Raw genomic sequence first — 9458 nt, forward strand, 5'->3', positions numbered from 1 at the left:
TCCTACCTTTGAGCTAAGAAGACACCCACTCCCCCAGTGCTGTCTAATCTAGGATGGGAAACAAGTAGCAGTCTCCAGTTTTGTAAAGCAGAGTGCTTTTCTAGCCACTCAAACAAGCTGATTAAAGAATTCATTTTTTCTCTTTGATTTATAAGCTACATACAAGGCTTAAAATTGTAGCTGCTTCCCAATTATATTGAGAGTGGGAATCTAGGTAACAGGCACACTCCCCTATCAGGAAAGCTTCAGAATTCAATTACATCCGAGCACCTTGCAATCCGGCAATGTAGATCCCAATCTACAACCATCAGAGACTCTTTCTTACCTGTAAACCAAGGAACTCCACCCCCTGGCTGTGACCAGATCTTGGCTACAGGACAGCTGTAAATATCAACAACAAAAGCAGAAAAGCATTATTTCCTACTGATTTTATAAGCCAATGTGATCAAAAGTGGAAAGTCATGTACTCACTGCCTTCCACATGAAACTGTAACCCCTCTGTACTTCACTTTGACAATAAAGGAAAAAAAAATAGGAAAAAAAAAAAAAGCAGAGACTCCACTAAGATACTGCATACCACACACTGGGAGACTCAGGTCCCCAAACAAATTAAAGAACTCATTTTTTTGTTTATCTTAGGTACAGAGTCTACCGTGATTGCTAAGCCTGTTTCTTGATTGTGTGCATGTTTAATTCTGGCTTTCTTTTTTCTGTTTTTTTTTCTCCTTTACTTTCTATTTTAGTTTTTCCTTCTTTTCTCTTTTTTGTAAAATATTTTCCTTTACTTTTATTCTTTTCATTTTATTCTTTTCCCTTTTTTCTGGCTTTTTACTTTTTTTCTTTCCATATTCTTTTTTTTTTTTTTTCTTTTCCGGGCTTAATTCACTTTATTGTTCTTGTATAAAAAATCCTATGTCGTAGCCACAGCTGGAGCCTGGATCCTCTGCACAGAGACTCTGGAGTGGGTTTTCACAAGATGGTCAGTGAATTCCTGATAAGGAGATTTGGTGAACATGGTCTTTTTCCAGAGATCAGGGGTCAGGTAACTGTAGGTCTTGGAGATGGCATCAGATGTGGCCTTGGCAAAGTTGCCCAAAGTAGCAGTACAGCCCCTGGCTGAGGTGTAGTAGACATCAATACCAGCCATCATCAACAGCTTCTTGGGGACTGCAGCTGAAACAATCTCAGTGCCCCTGGGTGCGGGGATGAGGTGCACCAGCACAGATCCACAGAGGCCTGTCATCTTGCTGGGGAAGATGTGAGGCTCGCCAATCTTGTTCCCCCAGTAGCCTCTTCCCACAGGGACAATGGAGAGCTTCGCCAGGATGATGGCTCCTCGGATGGCAGTGGCAACCTCATTGGAGCACTTAACACCCAAACCCACATGGCCATTGTAGTCGCCAATGGCTACAAATGCCTTGAACCTGGTGCGTTGGCCAGCTTGGGTCTACTTCTGCAGGGGCATGATCTTCAACACCTCATCCTTGAGGGACATCCCCAGGAAAAAGTCAATAATCTCAGACTCCTTGGTGAGCAGGGAGAAAAGATAGATTTCCTCCAAAGACTTAATCTTCATGTCCTTAACCAGGCGTCCTAGTTTGGTGACGGGGATCTATTCCTTGTCTTCGGCCTTGCCTGCACAAGCCCCGCGGCCACGACACAGGCCTCTACCACTGCCGGGACCTCGACCCCAAAGGCCGCTACCGAAGCCTCCTCAGAAGCCGCCACGGTCTCCTAAGACTGGGCCCCCGGGGCCTCCGGACCCTCCGGACCCTCCAGCTGCACCTGCGTCATCCGCCATTTGGTGTTTTCCCCACAAGAAGAAGCTCTTTCCATATTCTTTAGCTTCTTTTTGCTTGACAGTTTATTTGAGTCTCTTTGTTTCCATTTTGGTTCTGTCACTTGACTCATCCTGCTATCTATTTGGTTTGATTTAGTTTACCTGACCCTAAGAAGGTATTTGCTGACTGGCTACAAATATATATATAATCTCCTTTTCTGAACCACAATAACACTCCGAAAACAAAATGAAGGCTTATTTATTTAATTTTTGGCCAGTCCTGGGCCTTGAACTGAGGCCTTGGAGTTGTCCCTGAGCTCTTTTGCTCAAGGCTAGTGTTCTACCACTTTGAATCACAGCACCAGTTCCAGTTATCTGGTAGTTAATTGGAGATAAGAGTCTCAGGGGCTTTTCTGTTCCAGCTAGCTTTGAATCATGATCCTCAAATCTCTGTCTCCTGAGTAGCTAAGATTATAGGTATGAACCACTGGCACTTGACTATGAATTCTTCTTTTATATGTCAAGCTATAAACAAAATTTACCTCAGCTTTTGAATAACAATTGTAAATAGAATGCAAAAGACTGAATGGATGTACCAGAGAAATATATGGAACTAATTCTGAGTAATGCATACATTATTTTAATAATACTATTGATATGATTATTAATTTGAGACTGCTAATATTAATTCCAAAGTTATCATCTCTGTTAAATATTTGACATATATTTAAGAAGATGATAGCTCATATCTATAAATAACTTAGTGAAAAATAGCAAACACATTTAATATGAACATAGGATAAAAGTGAAAATATAATGATGAAATACAATAAATTGTGAATATCATCTTGTTACAATATATACCAATAAAATAAATAAGACACTAAGATATTCAGATGAAGTATGCCTTTATTTTCAATTTAATGCATATGCAATAATAGCAGTTGTGTTTCTAACATTTTTATGTTAGATTTACGATTATGGTTCAGACCAAATGAGTACCAACACTAGAAACAAGCAACATTTACTTATTAAACAATATAGAAAGTCTATTTGAAATATATGGGGAACATAAAAGATGAGAAATGGGTAATTTGGCTTATATGCTGATAAAATGTGTTATTACAATAACATTTTCAGCTTTCTCACTCTACTATTCCCTTTCATGCTTCCACCTTCATGTCTTGACCTCAGAACCTTGGCAATTAACTCTAATATACACAAAATAATCCAACTGTGTACTTTTTTTTAAAACGTGGCTTCCAATTCCCTCTATTATTCATTCACAGACCTTTAGCCTTTTGCTTCCAAAAATATTTTAGAGTGTGTCAGTTAGACATAGTGTTTGGAATGATAAATTATGAGTTAAATGAAGTGTGAAGTGCTTTATTCCTGGATCCATGTTGAAAGCTATTTTTCTAAGGTGCTGCTATTTTTATAGTTCCTAAAATAAATAAGTTTTTCTAGAGGTTGTGCATATTTTGAGTTCCATTGTCCTTTATTGAATATTTCATTGTATATTTCTTATGATATCCTAATAGATAAGTGAAACCAGAACACAAGATCAACTGTCATGGGTGTAATATTTTTATAAACAGGATCCATTTCCTTTCTCCACATTCTACACCCACTTGTTATCCTGCAGCTCCATTGATTGGACACAGTTAGTGTTGCTTGACTGATAGGATAAAAATACTTCATCCAGGACATATCATCATCCTATTTTTAAGACCAAGGTACAGTATAACACATGAAATCTCTGTACACTAAGTATATATGGACATTATTATTTAATTCAAACTTTATGTATGGTTTATATACATTGGAGATGAATACAGCAGTGAAAAGGTCCAAATAATTCTGTCAGAATTGTTGAACTACAAGCAGCTTGCTCTCAGTCTACAGATTTGTCAGCCTAGGACAGTGTAAATGGAATCTAGTGACAATCGCCGAAAAAATGAAAACTTAAATAAAAATCTATTTTAGTAGTTTTTCTTGAAAATTAGATCCAACATTGCTACTTTAGTGTAAATGTACCCTGTTTTTTTCTTAGTTCCCTACAACTATTCTCAGAATGTTTCAATGATACAGAAGAAATGATAATATATCCCCCAGGCCTTATACATTCTCGTTCTATACTTGTTCTCACAACGGTTTATTCTTAATATGAGCATTTTCAGTCTCAATGGTGTTCTAGTTTAGATAATAAAATACATGAACAGAATATTCATTTAACTTCCTTGCTCCTAAAGGCATCCAGCTCAGCCATCACACACATGTAATGGGAACCATTGCTCAGTGACTTCCTAAGTGACCATTTCATCACAGTTTTGCTCGGTAACAGACAATTGAACATAAATGCCCTGCTGGAACACTGAAGTCTAACTCATGAATTTTTTCATACTAAAGAAAGTAATAGAAATCCATTTATTGTCTGGCAAGTGAATTATCAGTATTTTAGTGTAAGGTTTGTGGCCATGCTTCTAAAGATAAAGCCAATGGTAAAAGGAAGCAGACAAGAGACAATATAGGTCCAAATAGTGGATTTTTTTTAGGTTACCTTCATGGCTACTATCATTCATGTTTTTCATCATGATGAAGAGAATAAGTCTTATTTTCTAAAGATAGATAAAATTTTATTTTTAGATAAGAAGCAAATAAAATGGATCATTTGATTTAGTTTTGATAGCTGGTTGATGAATACTGAAAATATATAACAAAAATGATTTTTTTCAGTGAAAAAAATTCAAAACCTTTACTGTTCTGTCTCCCTTTAAGTTAATCTTATATTGCTCGTTTGTTTCCTTATCTAACAAATCTTATTCTATTGTTTTAGACAGAGTTTAAAAACCAAAAAAAAAAATGTTGATAGAAATCATTGTATGAAAGTTTGTAATTTTAGAAAAGTCAAGGGAATTATTCCATTACAAAGAATAATTCCTGTATGGTGGCTGTATTTATTTATTTTTCAAATTTTTATTATCAAACTGATGTACAGAGAGGTTACAGTTTCATACGTTAGGCATTGGATACATTCCTTGTACTGTTTGTTACCTCGTTCCTCATAACCCCCTCCCTCCTCCCCCTTTCCCTTTCCCCCATGAGTTGTTCAGTTCACTTACACCACACAGTTTTGCAAGTATTGCTTTTGTAGTTGTTTGTCTTTTTTTTTTTTATCCCGTGTCTCTCAATTTTGGTATTCCCTTTCAATTTCCTAGTTCTAATACCAGTATACACGGTTTCCAATATACTCAGATAAGATTACAGAGATAGTGTAGGTACAACCACAGGAAGGTGATACAAGAACATCATCAATTGGTTGCTATATTTAATCCCATTTTGTTTATTTTGATTTTTGTCTTAATCCTTATTTGGAAGTCAGTGGCTGACAATATGAGTGGATTCATTCTTTGAGTGTGACAATCCCCTTCCCCAGTGGCTGCACATTAATGATATCCAGCTTTTAGTAAGCACCATGATAAGGATTATTTTTTTCTCATTTAATCTTTGCCACAACTTTTCTTGTATATGCACTGATGGAACCATCTCGTGGAGTTTGTAAATTTCCTAAAATAAGTTAAGTAATAGTTATGTGGTGTTTATGGGGAAAAAAATCTCCTTTTTACTGTATAGTTTCCTAAATTATAGAAACTATAGATCCCCCCCAAAAAAATAACTAAAGCATATGTCCTGTGATTTACCCAAGATCATATTGTCTATTTCAGGACATAGCTTGCACTCAAATGGACTAATTCTGAATCTACAACTGTTTAATAGAGAAACTTCCTATTACAAAGCTATACTATCTTACAATTGTCTATCACTTCCTTCCTGAAGAAGTGGATACTGAAAAGTATACACTGAGCAATTTAATCTCGTGGTATCTGGTGATAACTAGTATAGGAGATGATGGGTTATATTAATTTTCCTCTTGTATTTATAGAGACTATGGAAATTTCTGTTCAAATTTCTGCACTGAGTAGTCAGTACAGCCAATAACATACTCTTCTAGATTATTATAAAAGCATTTCCCTCAATAAATTTACCTTTATCCTTGTTTTTAAAATAGAGGAAGAGTATTGGGAAAACATCATAAATTATGTAACTATGTTCCTATTTTAACTCTAGATAAGAGTAAATCATAAAACTCTCAATAAGAACAAAAGAAACAAAAATAATGTACATAACAGTTGTTCTATTATTGAAGTTTTAGTAGGTTCTGCACTTATTTAGTAAATTAATTTCAGAATATATTTCAATACATAATGAAAAATCATTCTGTATTTTGGTCATGGGGCTTGAACTCAGGGCCTGTCACTGTCCCTGAGCTTTTCTACTCCAGGCTAGCATTTTGAGCCACAGCTCCACTTCTGGTTTTCCAGTGATTAACTAAAGACAAGAGTTTCATAGACTTTTCTGACCAGGCTGGTTTTGAACTATGATCCTCAGATCTCTGCCTCCTAAGTAGCTAAGATTACAGGTATGAATGAGCCACCAGCGCCCAGCTGAAAAAAAATTGGAAATATAAATTATAAATTACCCCAAATCACTTTCCTTCAGTAGTTCTGTTCATCAATGACATTCACATGGTGTTAACAAGAGAGGGCTTTTTTAGTAAAATAAAACACTGAACATTTCAATTATATTTTACAGTCTTTTTCTTTAGTTAATAAAACACAGTTCATCATTAAACAGCCAAATTATTCCCAATTATGAAAGCCCTTTATACTTCATATTTTGCAAAGAAAGAAAATATAGCTACTATCACATAAACTTGCAGAATGTTGCAGATTGAACTTCCTGAGAGACATATCTATGAAGCTTAGGTTTGGGAGAAGAATTTTGTTGATCAGGGACCAATACCTATAAAACAAAAAGAGGAGAAATAGTCCAGAAAGAAGAGCTAAGCAGATGTGTGGGTACACCATAGTCTCGTTCAGAGAGCTGAAACTGAAATTGTCTGTTTACATTGTCTGGTGTCAACATTCATCAATCACTGGCTCTCAGCCACCTACAAAGGGCTTGACCTGAATATATCTTCTCTCCACATCATTTAGTCCATAGTCTATGCTTTTTGCACTGATTTACAATGCCACTTTTAATATGTATGAGATGATATATGTGTGCCCATTATTACTTCCCATAAAACTTTTATCGTTTTCTGTATAAATTTTTGTCCTTTCAATATTTAAAGAAAATTATTTTTAAATAAATATAATTTTGTTTTATTTATTTATCTATCTATCTATCTATCTATCTATCTATTTATTTATTTATTTATTTATTTATTTATTTATTTATTTATTTATTTATTTATTTTTGGCAGTTCTCAGGCTTGAGTTCTGGGCCTGAGTGCTGCCCCTGAACTTCTGTGATCAAGGATAGCACTTTATCACTTAGGCCATAGTTTCACTTCTGGGTTTTATTTTTTTGTGTGTGGCTAATTAAAGATAAGAGTATCAGAAACTTTCCAGCCCAAGATGGCTTTGAATTGTGATCCTCAGATCTCAGTTTCTTGAGAAGCTAGGATTTGACGTGCGCACCACTAGCATGATCTGATTTGTTTTATAAAAGAAACATTTTGATTTCTATATGTGATTTTTTTACGAAGTTAATTTTATTTTATTCTTTAAAAGATAATAGCAGGGACAAGATCCGACATGGCACAATGCCTACAGGCAATACTAGAGCTCTGTCTGCTCAATCAAAAATACAAAGATCTATCCTAGAAATTCAGTTCCAAAGTGGATGCCAGGGAAAAGCAAGCAGTCACAGCTTGCAGCAATCAAGAAACATCAACCTTATTGTTGTTTGTTCTTTCTCTCTCTCTTTTTTCCCTAAATAATTACTTATTACTTATTTATTGTCAAAGTGATGTACAGAGGGGTCATGATTTCATATGTAAGGCAGTGGGTACTTTTTTAAAATCTCACATTTTATAAAGTTTATATTTTATATCCCTGAATCTGTTAGACATCTATAATTTATATGATACATTTTAATTTTCTAACCCCATTTCAATGACAACTTATGTATAATTAGTAGTATCTTTTTCATTTATAGTACTTATCATATATAAAAAATTTTAGTACACTTTGGAGATTAAAGAAATATGATTGACAGGGACTGATGTCCACCAGCCATTTATTAAAGCTATCAGTAGAATATTGCAATACACTGTTGATTAAAAATGTTAATTGGGGTCAAAAATAGCATAACATATTTGAACCCAAAAATAAATTCTCAGTGTTTCATTATGCAAATAACTCTCTTTATTAGTCTAACCTTTAAAGGAGGCTCTCAGAAGTTTTACAGTTTAATAGGTAATAATTTGAAGTAGACTTCCTCTTTCTGCACCTGCCAACATCTTCCTGGAAGACTAAATGCAATTATTTGATCAGAGACAATCAGATATGCAGGTAAAAAGTCATGGGAATTGCTTTGGCTGAGTTTTGTCAGCGTCATAAAGAAGCCTGCTTGTATCTTTTGCAATGTTCAAGTTTATTTAGAAATAAATTCACATACTAAGTCAACTTTAGTTTAGTAGTACTCCTGGATTCATTTGGTAGCCACAGTCATGGCAATCACAGTCTCATTCTAATATTAATCTTTCAATTTTTTACATCACACTTCATATAACGTATGTATGTGTCACATGCAAATGTATCATGTAAGGTATATTTGTGCAATTAATATTGTTTAGAAAAACATGTATTTTGTGTACACAATTACAATATGACATTAGAACACCAATATCAGTCATTAATGAAAATCCTTCTATAGAATAGTTCCTCTTTTAGTTTCAGATCTCTAAATAAGAAAGTCACAATATTTTGTACAGTGGAAATTAAAAGTAGCTGGAAAGTTTTCTTAACTCTGAGCTTCAATTTGCCCATGTACAAAATGGAGACAGTATCAGTATATACCCAATACATCATTGTCAGGAAAGAGTTTATACAATAAAATGTAATATTCCCAAAATATTAACTCTTGTGTTATTCCATCAAGAGTAACAGAATCATCTGAGTGGTGTTTTCATAGATTTAGATGCAAAAGCATTGCCGTTGATATAGAGCAGTTTTCAAGGTTTATTCAAGTAGTTATGTAACTACTAATCACTTCTCTTTATAATTCCTTAGCATAGAAATACATAATGTGCTCAAATCAACCATATCTGTGTCCCTCATAGCATCCTGAAAAACCTGCAAAACTCTATCTGTACCAACATCTGGTTATCCTCTTTATAAAATTTCTCTAACAATCCATCTCCATGATAGTTGATAATTATGCTCTTGAGAGCAATTGACAACAAGGGTGCTACTAAAGCAGATTCTATTTGCAAATGTGTTAGAGAATTCTGAGAAATTATTATGGGAGTTTTTGTTTATTTGTTTTGTTTTCGTTGCCCGTCCTGGAGTGTGGACTCAGGGCCTGAGCACTGTCCCTGGCTTCTTTTTGCACAAGGCTACCACTGTACCTCTTGAGCCACAGCGCCACTTCGGGCTTTTTTCTATATATGTGGTGCCGAGGAATCAAACCCAGGACTTCATGTACATGAGGGGAGCACTTTACCACTAGGTCATATTCCCAGCCCTATTATGGGAGTTTTTACAAGACAAACAATCCTTTTAAAACTTTACAAGTCAGAAAATAGCAATTTCAATCATGTCAACATTAT

At 35.0% G+C, this 9458-nt stretch overlaps 1 pseudogene; it reads right to left on the minus strand.

Annotated features, from left to right (window-relative positions):
- Nucleotides 1–910: 910 nt before the first annotated feature.
- Nucleotides 911–1801, minus strand: LOC125349949 (annotated as a pseudogene).
- Between the last annotated feature and the right edge of the window lie 7657 nt (nt 1802–9458).

This window comes from Perognathus longimembris, chromosome 4 (assembly GCF_023159225.1).
Source record: "Perognathus longimembris pacificus isolate PPM17 chromosome 4, ASM2315922v1, whole genome shotgun sequence".
In the NCBI taxonomy this organism is placed as follows: domain Eukaryota; kingdom Metazoa; phylum Chordata; class Mammalia; order Rodentia; family Heteromyidae; genus Perognathus; species Perognathus longimembris.